Source organism: Hyperolius riggenbachi, chromosome 7 (genome assembly GCF_040937935.1).
Source record: "Hyperolius riggenbachi isolate aHypRig1 chromosome 7, aHypRig1.pri, whole genome shotgun sequence".
Taxonomy (NCBI): Eukaryota; Metazoa; Chordata; class Amphibia; order Anura; family Hyperoliidae; genus Hyperolius; species Hyperolius riggenbachi.
The window spans coordinates 270,846,920-270,863,983 of NC_090652.1; positions in this window are offsets into that span (position 1 = coordinate 270,846,920).

Sequence of the window (17,064 nt, forward strand, 5' to 3'; positions counted from 1 at the left end):
AAGAATCCCAGACTGAGCACTCAGTCTAGCTTTGCTACGGAAAGATTATAGCTGTGTCTGTCTTCTCTGGTGTCTTTTCAAGCTCAAGCTTGCCCCCTTGTGGCTCTGCTATAATGACTCAGCTATAATTATTCCCTGCAAAGCCAGACTGAATGTTCAGTCCGGGATTCTTATCACAGCTGATAACAGAGACTTTTAGCAGTGAGGATGAAACAGAGAGCATGGTAAGTGTTTTCTCTAATGTTCTTACTGATATATATGGTAAAATACACAAGGGTGCTTAGTCTCTGGTTCACTTTAACTAAATATTGGAATTGCGATTTAAATAAATCTGTTTAAAAAACTGCAGGTGTCAGCAGACAGTGTCACAAACAGTACCAACCAAATCAGCTACATAAACACAACATGTATAAATGATGGGTACCCTTCCACTGAGCTACCTGCTGTGCTCTGATCTAACTATGAGGTTCCCCTTCAAGTGGGATAAAACTCTGACATAACATAAAAAAAATGTGTTTCCCTACTTTTTATTACCCATACAGTTATCATATTTGCTTTTGTGCACAAGTATTATTGTCTGTCTACCAATTACCAAAGAACGCTTTAGGTGCTCTGAAAGCTGTCATTGCATTTCATTGCATAGCTGCTGTATTTATATATTTAAATCTATCTACTGATCACTTCTCAGTTGCACACTTACAGCTGCGGAGAGAGCTCAGTTTCTGCACTTTGCTAATGTTTACTAAATGTATCTGACAAAGGAATGGAAACAAATGATAATGTTATCACCTCTTCGGATGGGGCCAGAAGCTGCCTACTGCAGCAAGGAGCTTTCCACTGAAGAACAAAGTGCTGTGTTCAACTGCTGTTCTGCTACAATTTTTTTATTGTGGTTTTAACCGCTTGCCGCCCGCGTCTCGCCAATGGGCGTGGCTGCGGCGGCAGCCCCAGGACCAGCTAACGCCAATTGGCGTAAAGTCTTGGGGCCGCAGTTTACGGGAGATCGCGCGCAGGCTGCGTGCGCATCTCCCGCTTGGTGGGCGGAGCTCGGGAGACTGTTACAAGGCGAAACGGCCGTGTATTTACATGTGCAGCGCTGCGATCAGCAGCAGCGCTGCACTGGGGACATCCGTGTGACACGGCTGTCCCTCTGGGGGACAAGAGAGCGATCGGCTCTCATAGGCAGAAGCCTATGACAGCCGATCGCCGTGATTGGCCGGCTGGGGGGAGGGAGGGGATTTAGAAAAAAAATAAATAAGAAAATAGCAAAAAATATTAAAAAAACAAACAAACAAATATTTATAAAAAAAAAATAAACACAGGGGGGGGCGATCAGATCTCACCAACAGAGAGCTCTGTTGGTGGGGAGAAAAGGGGGGGGGGATCACTTATTTGCAGAGGTATACGGCAGCTTGGCCTTAAAGTTGCAGTGGCCAATTAAGGTTAAATTAGGCTGGTCACTAGGGGGGTTTAACACCATGGTCCTCAAGAGGTTAAGAAGTAAATAATAATAATATTTTAGAGCAAAGAAGAAATCCTGGGTTTCATACCACTTTAATGGTACAATTTTTAGTAAATGATTGTATTTTCAATAGATTATTTAGAGAAGCTGGTGAACCCAATGACTCCTGAACAATAGTGTTGTGTATCGTTTCCTTAACCACTTCACCACTTCTGGCAATTTTCACTTTTCAGAGCTCCTCCCTTTCATTCACCATTAACTTTAGCACTATTTATCACAGCAAAATGATATATACAGTATGTGGGTGTTTTTTTGCCACCAATTAGGCTGTCTTTGGGTGGTACATTTTGCTAAGAATTATTTTATTCTAAATGCATTTTAATGGGAATAATAAGACAAAAATGGAAAAACGTCCTTATTTCTCAGTTTTCGGCCATTATAGTTTTAAAATAAAAACGTGCTACTATGGATAAAACGCACACATTTTATTTTGTGTCGCATCTCCATGGCAAAAGGGCATCAAATGCCGTCAGGTCATGCCAGCGTATTACACGCTGGCGCGTCCTTACATCATGTCATGTGACGTCTTGTTTCCATAGAGACGCAACGTGGGACATAGGTGAGCGAGATGAGTTTCAAACCCCCACGGCCACCGCTCGCAACTCTGCAGGGAGGGAGAGGGGTTGGAATTGAAGGTATGCGGTCCGCACAATGCAGCTCGGGCCGAGTATACTTTGCCCAGGACTGGTTTAGCTTGTCTAATTCACCCTCACCTGTAATTAAGCACAAGTTGTAATTTGATCCCTCTGCTGTGTCAGCTGACTGCCACTGCAGAGCGCTAACTGGTAAATACAGGATGTTAATATGTCTGCTTCCATGACAGCAGGAAGTAGACACACTGCAGATTTATTGCAGGATTTATCAGCTGTAACAAAGAAATGTTTTCTTTAAAGGTTATTATGCTGTTGCTTATTTTTTTAGAGCAGAGAGGACGTTCTGAGTTCAGGTTCGCTTTAAAGGGAACCTAAACTGAGAAGGATATAGATTTTTACTTATAAAATAATACCAGTTGCCTGACTCTCCTCCTGATCCTGTGTCTCTAATACTCTCAGCCACAGCCCCTCAACAAGCATGCAGATCAGGTGCTCTGACTGAAGTCAGAGTGGGTTAGCTGCATGCTAGTTTAAGGAGTGATTCAGCCACCACTGCAGCCAAAGAAATCAGCAGGACTGCCAGGCAACTGGTATTGTTTAAAAGGAAACATCCATATCCCTCTCAGTTAAGGTTCCCTTTAAAGGGAAGGTTCAGGGACTAGCTAAAAAAAATAAAAATCCATTTCCACTTACCTGGGGCTTCCTCCAGCCCGTGGCAGGCAGGAGGTGCCCTCGGCGCCGCTCCGCAGGCTCCCGGTGGCCGACCCGACCTGGCCAGGTCGGGCCTCTTCTGCGCTCCATGGTGCGTTCCACGCCGGCGTGCTGACGTCATCGGACGTCCTCCGGGCTGTACTGCGCAGGCTCAGTAGTTCTGAGCCTGCGCAGTACAACCCGGAGGACGTCCGATGACGTCAGCGCGCCGGCGTGGAACGCACCATGGAGCGCAGAAGAGGCCCGACCTGGCCGCCGGCCTGGCCAGGTCGGGTCGGCCACCGGAGACCACCGGGAGCCTGCGGAGCGGCGCCGAGGGCACCTCCTGCCTGCCACGGGCTGGAGGAAGCCCCAGGTAAGTGGAAATGGATTTTTATTTTTTTTAGCTAGTCCCTGAACCTTCCCTTTAAGCTGACACACTTACATTACATTGATGAATTTACTGAATACAATGAACAGATTATTGTATAATAGCAGCCTCTAGTGGTAACAAAGTGGAAATGCAGGAAAATATTATTTGGTGTATAAATAGGTACACAAAGGATTTTTGGACGTGTTTTCAGCATACCTAAGAAGATGAAAGCCTCTAGATCCAGGGGCGTAATTACAGGGGGAGCAGCTCCTGCAACCGCATGGGGGCCAGAGTTGTAGGGGGGCCCAAACTACTACCTCACTCCCGCCAATAAAGAGGTCCATCCTTCAGATCAGGTGTTTTTGTGGCTATACTTGTTAAAGGTGTGAGGATTACAGTGTCCACACTTGTTGCATGGCTCTTGCAAGATGGCACACAGGCTGTGAGGGTCACCAGGGGTAGGCATGGGGAACAGAGTAAACATTGGAAGCTCCATCAAAGGTTTTGCTTTGAGGGGGTCTCACAATTTGTAGTTGAAGTGCTGCATTGGGGGCAATGAGAAAACCGAACATTTCTTCACACTAGAGAAGAAACGGACAGTTCTGAACAGATAAATCCACTTTGAGGGTGGGGGTCTGGGGGGGATATGGGAAAATGGAGCGGAAGCAGCGGAATGGAAACAGAGTGGCAACGGATCCGATTGACAAGTGATCAGATTTGTTTTCACGGATCAGTTTGCCACTCTAACGCAAGTGTGAACCGGGCCTTAGTGTATGTATCTTGGCAAGTAATGTCCTCTCCCCACCAGTACCCTGCAAAGAGAGACCTTCTCATCCTAAAACTCTCTACAAATCAGCGCTTTTGGATTGCTGTGTTTGAGTCTCTGGTCAGAATTCTGGCCAGGTCATTTCAAATTCGTCCTACAACCTAAAAATGTACTAATACATTTAGGCTAGGTCCACACTTGGCGCGGTTGCAGGACGGACACTGCAGTCCGGGATCAGGGGAAGATCAGGGGAAGTACCACCAGACCGCAAACTGATCTGTTTTCATAAAAAGTGCATCAGTTTCCGTTCAGTTTTTTACCCCCCAAAACGGACAGAAAACGTCTCTATCATTAGGAAGGTGGTGGGAGGATTTTTTGGGCCAATAATAAAGTTCAGGCTATCCGTTTTCTCATCAGTTTTTGGTGCTATTTTGCCTGTGGAGATGGAGATGCGTTTTCTCATTGCTTTTCACTACCCATCCGTGTATCCGTGGTCCGTAAAAATGCAGCAATTCTGGACCTTCCGTTCAGGTTTTGAAAACGGGTCCCTGCAAACGCAGACGGATCCGTTTTTTTCTTGGGTGAGGATGGCTGCTTTTTTTAACATTAGTATCCGGGACTCAGTTTTTCATCAGGGCTAAAAAACGCAGCCACGGATACGTTTCCGGACCTAGTGTGGACTAGCTCTAACTGACTTTCCTGCAAATTGTTATAAGACTGGTAGGGACTGAAGATTGTGGGATTTTCTCTGAGGTTTGAATGGATTCATTTTAACTGAGGCCCTAAGCAAGGTAGCAGTTTTGAAGTGTCGAATGAATACCATTTGGCTTTATTTGGCAAGGCAAGCTGGGGGACTAGCCGTGAGGTCACCCCTGGTGACTGCACTTGCATCAGAATTTGCATATACTTAACTAAGCAGGTTTACAAACTCTAGGCCCATTAACACCAAAAATCGCTAAACGCTAACGCAAAACGCTGAGCGTTTTTTCTGGCGTTTTTTCCTAGCGATTTTTCACTGTATAGAGAGCGTTTTTTCCAGCGATTAGCGTTTTGCGATTTCTAGTTCAATTTAAATACTTTTATTGAATCGCTAATCGCTCCAGAATCGCTCAGAAAACGCTGCATGCAACGCGTTTGCGTTTCAGCAAATTGCTAAACGCTTAGATGAGAACACTTCCATATACTTTCATTGTGCAAACAATTTTCAAATCGCTAGCGATTTTCAGCAAAGCTGAAATCGCTCTGAAAACGCACAAGTGTGAATGGGCCCTAAGGACTTGTTCACACTAAGGGCTCTTTTGGGTTTTTTTAAGCGCCGGCGAGTTTCAAAATCGCCCTAAAAGCGATTCCCTATAAGGCTCCCTGCACACTGCAAATCCATTTTCCGATTTTCAATTCCGATTTTCCCTGAATACATTCAACAGAAAAACGGATCAAAAAATGCAGCATGCAGTAAAGAGTAAAAATCGGAATCGGATGTAAAAAACGATTAAAAAGCGGAATCGGAATCGCATGCAATGTGCAGGGGGCCTAAGAGTGTTCACATATTAGCGGTTCGATTCCGGTCCGCTCACCAAAGCGCTGCCTGTACCATTTTTGTGGTGATTTGACTATAATGGAAATTATAGGGAAATCGCAAAGCTCTTGAAAAAGCGCTTTGTATAGCGATTTCCTGAGCGCTTTTAAGAATTTGCGCCAGGAAGTGAAAAAACAAATCGCTGTACAAAATTGCTTAGAAAAGCGCTTTACAAAAAAATCGCAATGCGCAGGTGAGCGCTGGGAGGCACAAAAAGATTGCACACAAAATCACAAAACACTGGCGTCAGCGATTTCTATTTTAGATGCGAATAAGACCTAACTGTGTTTACCAGTCGCAAACTTTCTTTCACAATGGCTCACATCAGCTGAGTTGCAATGGCCAATACAGATTGATTTCACCTAGTCACCGCAAAGTCAACAGCGTGTCTCCATCGGACTTTCGCGGCAACACAGGGGTGGAAGTGATGTAAGTCAATGGGAAACGCAGAAATTTTAAATATGTTGGTGGCGGTGGTGCGGCGCACATGCCTGGAATGACGGGAATATGACTGGGAAATCCTGGAATCTCAGTGACTCACTTCCTTTCCAGCAGGGACTATGTTACGCGGCGATGAGCATTGAGTGGTGTGAGGGGGTGGGGGGGGGGGGGGGGGACAGGCAGCGTTATGCATATGACTCTGTTGGTGCTCTCTGTCGCAGGATCATATCAATGGCAATTTGTGCATTGCCGTACTATGCTATGGGGGCGGAGCATAGCAGCGCAAATGCAATGGCTGGATGCAAAACCGGGCTTAAAGTAAAAATAAAAGCATTCAGGAAAGGAAAATTGTATATGCATTAGACATTGAAAATAAACAGCAAAATGCATGATGCATAAAATGTGTATCTGAACTGGGACTTAATAGATGCTCTTTCTTTATACCATCCGTCTATCTTCCTCTCGACTGACATCCTTTGGAGCACCTTGAAATTATTTATATCCATTTTAATGAGCAAGTGAAGAGTATTGACCAGCTGCAGCCAAGCAGCCACCGAGCTGGCCAACAAGTCTCACACTCTGCATTATAATTAGGACACGTCTATGTAGTGTTTGGTGGGGGAGCGCAGCAGACTCAGCGGCACCCAGGATAACAGTGTCAGAGCAGACTGGGCCCTCTCCAAACCGCTCAGCAGGGGACTCCACTGCAGGAATCTGGAAAATGATCCAACTAACCCATAATTCAGAGTGAAATGTTATTTATGGCCAGGAAAACAAGCTGGCGCCTACGGCGGAGGAATGACAATATCTGTATATTACTACTGTGGAAACCACAAAAACTTCACAAGTTATCCTCTAAGGGCACAAGTGTCATGTGATGTGGGATGGAGGAAAGTGGCAGGAGCGTTGCAGGACCCCCTGTGTCTCCAGCCTCTATGCTCAACTTTCTCAACATGTAAGATGGGATTCAATACGGTGACCATACATCCCGCTTTACCTGGGACGCATCCCGCCTTCGGGGTCCGCTATCCCAGGCTGCATGAGGTCCCGGTAAACGTCCCGCTTTTAGCCGCGGGACATCCCGGCCTCGGGACTCTGCCCACCGTATCTGCATGAACTGGCTGCGGCGTCTATAGACGCCGTGCCAGTTCATTGCCCGCAGCTCCGCTCCAGTGCAGGAGCAAGATGGTCCTGGGAGCAGGTGAAATGTTGCTCACATTGCGTTTATTTTGTGCTGAAACGTTGCTCACATTGCGTTTATTTTGTGCTGACATGTTGCTCAGATTGTGTTTATTTTGTGCTGATATGTTGCACAAATTGCGTTTATTTTGTGCTGAAATGTTGCTCACATTGCGTTTATTTTGTGCTGACATGTTGCACACATTACGTTTATTTTGTGCTGAAATGTTGCTCAGTGCTCACATTGCGTTTATTTTGTGCTGACATGTTGCTCACATTGCGTTTATTTTGTGCTGACATGTTGCTCACATTGCGTTTATTTTGTGCTGAAATGTTGCACACATTGTGTTTATTTTATGCTGACATGTTGCACACATTGCGCTTATTTTGTGCTGACATGTTGCTCACATTGCGTTTATTTTATGCTGACATGTTGCACACATTGCGTTTATTTTGTGCAGACATGTTGCTCACATTGCGTTTATTTTGTGCTGACATGTTGCTCACATTGCGTTTATTTTGTGCTGAAATGTTGCACACATTGCGTTTATTTTGTGCTGAAATGTTGCACACATTGTGTTTATTTTATGCTGACATGTTGCACACATTGGGCTTGATTCACAAAGCGGTGCAAAGTGTTTGCACGCCTGTGAAAAGCCCTTTATCACGCCTAAACTCAGTTTAGGAGTGATAAGAAGAAACTCGCGCGATCTCCCGCGCGCAAAGTTTTGCGCGCGTAGCGCACCGCGCTGCGCGCGCAGTGTGCCGTGCTTCGCGCGCAGCGTCCATTGAGCCCTATGGGACTTTGCGCACGCAGCGCGGTGCGCTACGCGCGCAAAACTTTGCGCGCGGGAGCTTCGCGCGAAGAGCAGCACAAATCGGTGATAACTCAGCTTTGCACCGCTTATCACGCCTAAAGTCTTTTAGGCGTGATAACTGAGTTATCACCGCTTTGTGAATCAAGCCCATTGTGTTTATTTTGTGCTGACATGTTGCTCACATTGCGTTTATTTTATGCTGACATGTTGCACACATTGCGTTTATTTTGTGCTGACATGTTGCACACATTGCATTTATTTTGTGCTGAAATGTTGCTCACATTGCGTTAATTTTATGCTGACATGTTGCACACATTGCGTTTATTTTGTGCTGAAATGTTGCACACATTGTGTTTATTTTGTGCTGACATGTTGCCCACATTGCGTTTACTTTGTGCTGAAATGTTGCCCCCATTGCGTTTATTTTCTGCTGACATGTTGCCCATTGCGTTTATTTTCTGCTGACATGTTGCCCATGGCGTTTATTTTGTGCTGACATGTTGCCCATTGCGTTTATTTTGTGCTGACATGTTGCCCATTGCGTTTATTTTGTGCTGACATGTTGCCCACATTGCGTTTATTTTGTGCTGACATGTTGCCCACATTGCGTTTATTTTGTGGTGAAATGTTGCTCACATTGTGTTTATTTTGTGCTGACATGTTGCCCACATTGTGTTTACTTTGTGCTGAAATGTTGCCCCCATTGCGTTTATTTTGTGCTGACATGTTGCATACATTGCGTTTATTTTGTGCTGAAATGTTGCTCACATTGTGTTTATTTTGTGCTGACATGTTGCACACATTGCGTTTATTTTGTGCTGAAATGTTGCTCACATTGCGTTTATTTTTTGCTGAAATGTTGCTCACATTGCGTTTATTTTGTGCTGACATGTTGCACACATTGCTTTTATTTTGTGCTGACATGTTGCCCACATTGCGTCTATTTTCTGCTGACATGTTGCCCATTTTGTTTATTTTCTGCTGACATGTTGCCCATTGCGTTTATTTTCTGCTGACATGTTGCCCATTGCGTTTATTTTGTGCTGACATGTTGCCCATTGCGTTTATTTTGTGCTGACATGTTGCCCACTGTGTTTATTTTGTGCTGACATGTTGCTCACATTGCATTTATTTTGTGCTGAAATGTTGCTCACATTGCGTTTATTTTGTGCTGACATGTTGCCCACATTGCGTTTATTTTTTGCTGACATTTTGCCCACATTGCGTTTATTTTCTGGTGTCTGGGGTAACTGTTGCTGCATTTATTATTTAATGGTCATAGTTGGCTATGTTTGCTGCTTTGGGGTTACGGTATACTATTAAATAGCATCACACAGTTTCTGCACACCCATGATGCGAATCCTCGTTTGACCACATCATGGCATAAACACTTCTTTCTTATGCTTTGCTGTTACATCATTATGCTAGCTCCGCCCATTGCATTTTTCTATTTTAGGGGGCCTATGCCCCCAACATGTCCTAGGGTGCCCCCAATCTATTTACTGGGGTGCCCCAACACAAGTGCCCGAATGCAGGGAGCAGCGCAGAGAAGGAGAGCTGTGGGCACAGCGGGGAAGGGGGGACGTCTCCACCCTCCTTCCCTCACCTTGGGGCTCCCCCTCCCTCGCTCTCCCCTCCAGAACGAAGTCTGGCAGCGGCGGAACTTACCTCCTTCTCGTTCCAAGCGCCGGAAGTTCTGGTGCCGCTGCTCTGGTCTGGACTAGCGGCCATTAAACCATTCCGCGTCTGCAACGAGACGGAGGTAAGTTCCCCCCACTGCCAGCCGCCGCACAAGACTTAGTTCTGGAGGGGAGAGCGAGGGAGAGGGAGCCCCAAGATGAGGGAAGGAGGGAGACATCCCCCCTTCCCCGCTGTGCCCACAGCTCTCCTTCTCTGCGCTGCTCCCCTCCTGCTGGGGGACACCTGGCTACCTATTCTGGGGACATATACCCCTGCCTACATATACTGGGGACATATACCACTGCCTACCTATTCTGGGGACATATACCCCTGTCTACATATACTGGGGACATATACCCTTGGCTGCATATACTGGGGACATATACCCTTGGCTACATATACTGGGGGCATATATACCCCTGACTACATATACTGGGCACATATACCCCTGGCTACATATACTGGGCACATATACCCCTGCCTACATATACTGGGGACATATACCCTTGACTACATATACTGGGCACATAAACCCCTGGCTACATATACTGGGGACATATGCCCCCGACTACATATATTGGGCACATATACCTCTGGCTACATATACTGGGGACATATACCTCTGACTACATATACTGGGCACATATACCTCTGGCTACATATACTGGGCACATATACCTCTGGCTACATATACTGGGCACATATACCTCTGGCTACATATACTGGGCACATATACCTCTGGCTACATATACTGGGCACATATACTCCTGGCTACATATACTGGGGACTACTATACCCCTGACTACATATACTGAGGACATTTACCTCTGGCTACATAAACTGGAGACTAATATACCCCTGACTACATATACTGGTCACATATACCCCCTAGTTACATATACTGGTCACCAGTATATATAGCCAGGGGGTATATGTGCCCAGTATATGTAGTCAGGGGTATATTAGTCCCCAGTTTATGTAGCCATAGTTTATGTAGCCAGCTATACACCTGGCTAAATATACTGGGGACTACTATACACGTGGCTACTTATGGTACATACACCTAGCCACCTATTGTGGACTTCTATACACCTGGTTACCTATTCTGGGAACATTATGCACCTGGCTACCTATTTGGGGACAACTATACTCATGGCTACTTATACTGGGGACACCTATAGACCTGGCTACCTATACTGGGGGTACCTATTTTGGGGGAACTGCTGTCAGATTATTTGCATTTTTGGGGAACCGCTGTTAACAGATTAAGTGTATTTTGGGGAACCGCTGCCAGATTATGTGTATGTTATGCTGGGCATACACGGAGAGATCCGGCGGCTCGATTAGCCGCCAGATCGACTTCCGCCGCGATTCCCGCTCGTCCCCGCCGGTGCTTCCTTATCAGCCGCTCAATTCTCCGCAATTGTCCGCCAGCGGGGATCGAACAGGCGGGGATCGAGCGGGGTCATCGGACCTGCTGAATATTATCAGCTCCCGGCATCAGCTGCTCGATACACGGTACAGAAACGTACCGTGTATCCATAGGGGAACGGCTGCTGCCAGATTACGCGTATTTTGGGGAACTGCTGCCAGATAGCTAGCAAGCCTGCAGCCAGCCCAGTGATAGTAGCCAGTCCACTAGCCAGGTAGGGGGTTGGAGGGGAGAGAGTGCAGCCAGAGCCAGCTAGCCACACAGCCAGCCAGCCTGCAGCCAGCCAGCCCAGTAGTAGTAGCCACTAGCCAAACAGCACCTGGGACTGGCTGGGCCTGTCTGCTGTGCTGTGTTGTCTCTGTGTGCTTATCTCTGCTACCTCCAATATGTCCAGTATGAGCTGTGTTTCTGTGCCTGCACTGATAGTAAACTAGCTGCAGTGTGTTCTGATCTATGCTACCTCCAGTATGTACAGTAAAAGCTGTTACTTTATGTTTGCACTGATAGTAAACTAGCTGCAGTGTGTGCTGATCTCTGCTACCCCCAGTATGTACAGTATAAGCTGTTACTCTGTGCCTGTACTGATAGTAAACCAGCTGCAGTGTGTGCTGATCTTGGCTACCCCAGTATGTACAGTATAAGCTGTTACTCTGTGCCTGGACTGATAGTAAACCAGCTGTATTGTATGCTGATCCCTGCTACTTTCAGTATGTACATAATTAGCTGTAAAGCCTTGTACACACATACAATTTTGATTAGCCCATTTTAGCTCTGTTCATCATATTCATTGTCTGTTGGCCCACTTACTACATGGGGGAGGTAAAATTGGTCAATGATTGGCCAATCAAAATTGTATGTGCGTATACATCTTTAATCTATGCCTATGCTGATTGTAAATCATCTAAATAAAGGACAGGGGGATCCATCCAATAGTTCGATGGGCTGGCCCGTTATATGTAGCTTACACCGCTGCTAAGTTCATGTGCATTCGGCCCCACCATGACCACGCCCACTCACAGAATGGGCACGCCCATTGTTTGCCGCAGCACGCATGTACACCCCACCTGGTGCCCACAGGTGCCCCGGACCTCCAAGGACCCTAGGAACGCCCCTGGCTACAGGGCTTGGCAAACTTCCTATAGTACCCCGCTGTTCCCAGAGAGGCCTGTACCTTTGTCATGGCAATCTGATCTGCGTCTGGTTCAACGGTCAGATTGACAGCTGTCCTAGTACTAGGGATGAGTGATAACAATGTTGCTCCCATAGCAGGCGGAACACAGTGATGTCATCCTGGTATGTGACTGTACAACCGTGCTTGCCTTCCAACAGGTCATTCAAAAGATGTCTGCATCGAGGTGTTGAGGCCAGAGTTGCTCAAATCCGTATTCGGGAGACATCCGGATAGTTACTATCCGTCCCTGGCGCCTCCCATGATGCGGTCCAAGCGGCGGTCACGGAACTACAAACACTTCCTCCTTCCGGGTTGAAGGAGGAAGTGTTTGTAGTCAAGTGACCGGCGCATGGAACACATCATGGGAGGCGCCAGGGACGGACCGAAGAAGACGTCATGCAGGTAAGATTGACCCCGCACAGCTTTACTGGGAGATATCCCGAATACGGATTTGAGCAACTCTGGTTGAGGCCAAATGGCATGATAAATGTGAATTCCTTGTGCGCCTCAGGCACGATTGGAAACTGCCAGTATCCGGGACTCAGATCCATGACCGTTGGATAGTTGGTGGATGCCAGCCAATGCAACAGATCACCGATTGGAGACATGGGATGGATACACATTGTTTATGGTGATGTCGTTTTTGGAGGACAGCTGTCTGTAACATCACTGCAAACTTACTCTTTACTTCTGCTTGCATCTCAGGAGGGGTGCGATAGGGGATCTACCGTAAGGGCTTGTAAGTCCCGGGTCCCTTCTATGAACTGCTGTATTTGTCTGCCCAGGGTTCCTGCGAAGGTTTTGCTGTGGGGGCGCAGTGCACATCAGCGAGGCCTCCTGGGAGTACGAGAGGTGGGGGGGGGGGGGGGGGTGACATTAGCATCATCCGCCAATTCTCGCGTGAGAGCTAGCAAGCCTGACAGTGGATCTGTGTCTTCCTGTTCTAACTGGCTGCACTCTCCTAGAACTTCCTGCGTTCTGTCTGCAGGGGCTTCTAACAGATTCACATGGAAATATGACGGGGTAGCCATTCAGTGTACCAGGGAACGTTTATTCCTCCTTTTGGGAATCTCGGATCTGTGCGGGAATTTCCCATGTGTCAGGAGATACACAGTGAGGCCTGGAAAGGAGGTTCATTTGGTATCTTCCTAAACCATGAAATATTGTAAAACTGTGCCTATTATTAAATATAGTTTTGTAGGTTGGTAGAACACGTGTGAGCCTTCAGCTGGACTGATAAGGATCAGTTCTGTGTCCCTTTCAGGAGACGCACGCTGAAATCTCCATTTGCCACGTGGTTTGTCAGATAACTGCTCAGACAGGACCTGCTGGTTTTCCCTGACTTACAATCCACAGACAAGCAACACACTCTTTGCTTCCAATTGTGATGATTTTGACATCTGGAAGCTTGCAATATAAATGAGAGACATACAAATGAGATCTACTTTTGCATCCACGGGATACCAGCCTACAGTGTATTTGTGCCTTTAAGACAAGAATGATACGCTACTCCTGAAGAAGTGAATTATACAACCGCAGGGCCGAATTTACCATGAGGCACTGCAGGGACGTGCCTGCAGGAGCTTGATGATGGAGAGGCGGCTTACTCCCCTCCCCAAGTGCCACCCTCCTGCCTTACCTATGCAGTCCCAAGGGGAGTGTAAATGAAGTTACTCCTCCGGCTCTGGGCATTTTACTGACCAGATCTTCCTTCATTCGGGGGCACCTCTAGTTACCAAATACTTTAGGGCACCTCTAGCTACTTAATACTTAGGAGCACCTCTAGCTACTTAATGTTGAGGGTATTTCTGGCTACCTACATGACCATACATCCCACTTTACCCGGGACAGGTCCCTGATTCGGGGTCCCCTGTCCCAGGCTGCGCTAGGTCCCGGGAGACGTCCCGCTTTTAGCCGCGGGACATCCCGGCCTCGGGACTCTGTCCACCGTACGATTGCATGAACTGGCCGCGGCGTCTAATAGACGCCGCGCCAGTTCATAGCCCGCAGCCCCGCTCCAGCCTGCAGTCTTCCAGCAGGCAGAGCAGGGCTACGGGAAGATGGCTGCCGAAGCCCTGTACTGTAGACTATTGGTGTCTCCAGTACAGGGCTTTAGGGGGCCATCTTCCTGTAGCCCTGCTATTCCTCTCAGCGCGGGAGCCTGCAGGAAGATCGTCCGGGGAGCTGCACGCCAGAGGCCGGCCGGGAGAGGAGACTTCTGTCCGGTGAGTAAATTCCTTTTTTTGCAGGTGAAATGTTGCCCACTGCGTTATTTTCTGCTGAAATGTTGCCCACTGCGCTATTTTCTGCTGAAATGTTGCCCAAATTGCATTTATTTTCTGCTGAATTGTTGCCCACATTGCCTTTATTTTCTGCTGAAATGTTGCCCACATTGCGTTTATTTTCTGCTGAAATGTTGCCCACATTGCGTTTATTTTCTGGTGAAATGTTGCCCAAATTGCGTTTGTTTTCTGCTGAAATGTTGCCCAAACTGCGTTTGTTTTCTGCTAAAATGTTGCCCAAATTGCATTTGTTGTCTGCTGAAATATTGCCCAAATTGCGTTTGTTCTCTGCTGAAATGTTGCCCAAATTGCGTTTGTTCTCTGCTGAAATGTTGCCCAAGTTGCGTTTGTTTTCTGCTGAAATGTTGCTCAAATTGCGTTTGTTGTCTGCTGAAATGTTGCCCAAATTGCATTTATTTTCTGCTGAAATGTTGCCCAAATTGCGTTTGTTTTTTGTTAAAATGTTGCCCAAATTACGTTTTTGATTTCTGCTGAAATGTTGCCCAAATTGCGTTTATTTTCTGGTGTCTGGGGTAACTGTTGCTGCATTTATTATTTAATGGTCATAATTAGCTATATTTGCTACTTTGGGGTTACGGTTACACTCCGCCCATATGATGTCATTGCCACACCCATTTTTCAGCACCGCAAACCATTAAATAATAAATTCACCCCAGGGTTGCATGACACTGAGGGGGACACACACTGGGTACTAGCATCACGCATCCACTGCTGGTGGTTTCAGTATAGGACTGCTGCAAAGTCGCTTTGCAGTCGCTGTATGTAGCAATTTAAAGAAAAAAAAAACAAAAAAAACAAAGACAAACACTTATATAGCGCTTTTCTCCTGGCGGACTCAAAGCGCCAGAGCTGCAGCCACTAGGACGCGCTCTATAGGCAGTAGCAGTGTTACTGCATAATGCTGGGCATACACGGGTCGATCCGGCGGCTAATCGGCTAATCGACTCCCGCCTCGTCCCCCCGAATCGATTCCCGCTCCTTATCTTCTGCTCGATTCGCCGCTATTGTCCGCCCACGGAATCGATCCCCGCGGTGATGGGACACGTCGGATATTGTCAATCGAGTCATCAGCGGCTCTACTGATAAGGTAGCGTCGAGCTGTATATGCCCAGCATTAGGGAGACTTGCCTAAGATTTCCTGCTGAATAGGTGCTGGCTTACTGAACAGGCAGAGCCGAGATTCGAACCCTGGTCTCCCATGTCAGAGGCAGAGCCCTTAACCATTACACTATCCAGCCACCACCTCTAATTTCAAAGTAATACTGCAGCTCCCGTATTACCCAGAAACCACCAGATAAAGCAAAATGCTTTTTGTATTCTGTTTGGCAAAAGCCTGGCAATTTACTATGCATTGCCATAAAGATCTGTAAGTTTTTTCCCAGCACGTATGTTTACTGTTGCAAAACTTGGGTCTGATCAGTCTCTTTGCAAATCATGTGGAACAATCTGGATTCTGAAACGTAACTACCTGCCTACAGGGCAACAAAAGGTGGAATCTTACATCACAGGCAAAGCCTCTGCCCCAGGGCCTGTCATTACCCCGCTTCCTCCGGAAGGAGAAAGCGTCATAGTGACATGGAACACAACGTGCAACGCCATTGAAGCTCTTTGGAACAGATGGTAGCATGGGTAAGTTAACCCTCCCTCACCCGCCCCCACAGCTAACTTTTAAATTCCGAGTAGCTACAAGTAGTAGGTAGCTACTCTGAAGAGCATCCTTCCTTACATGGGGGTACCACTAGACAACCATATAGCGGGGGTGTAACACCCTCGTGGAAGGAGGGGTACCACTAGCAGCACTTTTCCATGCACTGCCATCCAGTTCCACTTCCAGCCCTCCGTTCTATATATAGCAGTCCCACTCTTCCATGCACTGCCATCCAGTTCCACTGCCAGCCTTCCGTTATATGTATAGCAATCCCACTCTTCCCTGCGCTGCCTTCCATTCTACCGGCCATTCATTCTATGTATAGCAGTCCCACTCTTCCATGCGCTGCCTTCCAGTTCCACTGCCAGCCCTCCGTTCTATGTATAGCAGTCCCACTCTTCCATGCACTGCCTTTCAGTTCCACTACCAGCCCTCCACTCTATGGGCCTGATTCACAAAGCGGTGCTAACAGTTAGCACCCTGGTGAAAAGCCCTTTATCATGCCTAAACTCAGTTTAGGCATGATAAGTTTAGGTGTGATAAGTTTAGGTGTGATAAGTTTAGGCATGATAAGTTTAGGTGTGATAAGTTTAGGCATGATAAGTTTAAGCGCCAACTGGGTTAGCACCGCAGTGCACAGCTGATCAAAAGTTTTACGCTAGCAAAGTCTGGTGCACTTCGTATAAAGTTTAATGGTGCTGCTTTGCGTGCGGGACTTTGCAAGCGATCTAAACTTATCTAAACTTAGCATGCCTAAACTTATCACACCTAAACTTATCATGCCTAAACTTATCACACCTAAACTGGCTTTTCACCAGCGTGGTGCAATGGTTATCATGCCTAAAGTCTCTAACTGGGTTAGCACCGCTTTG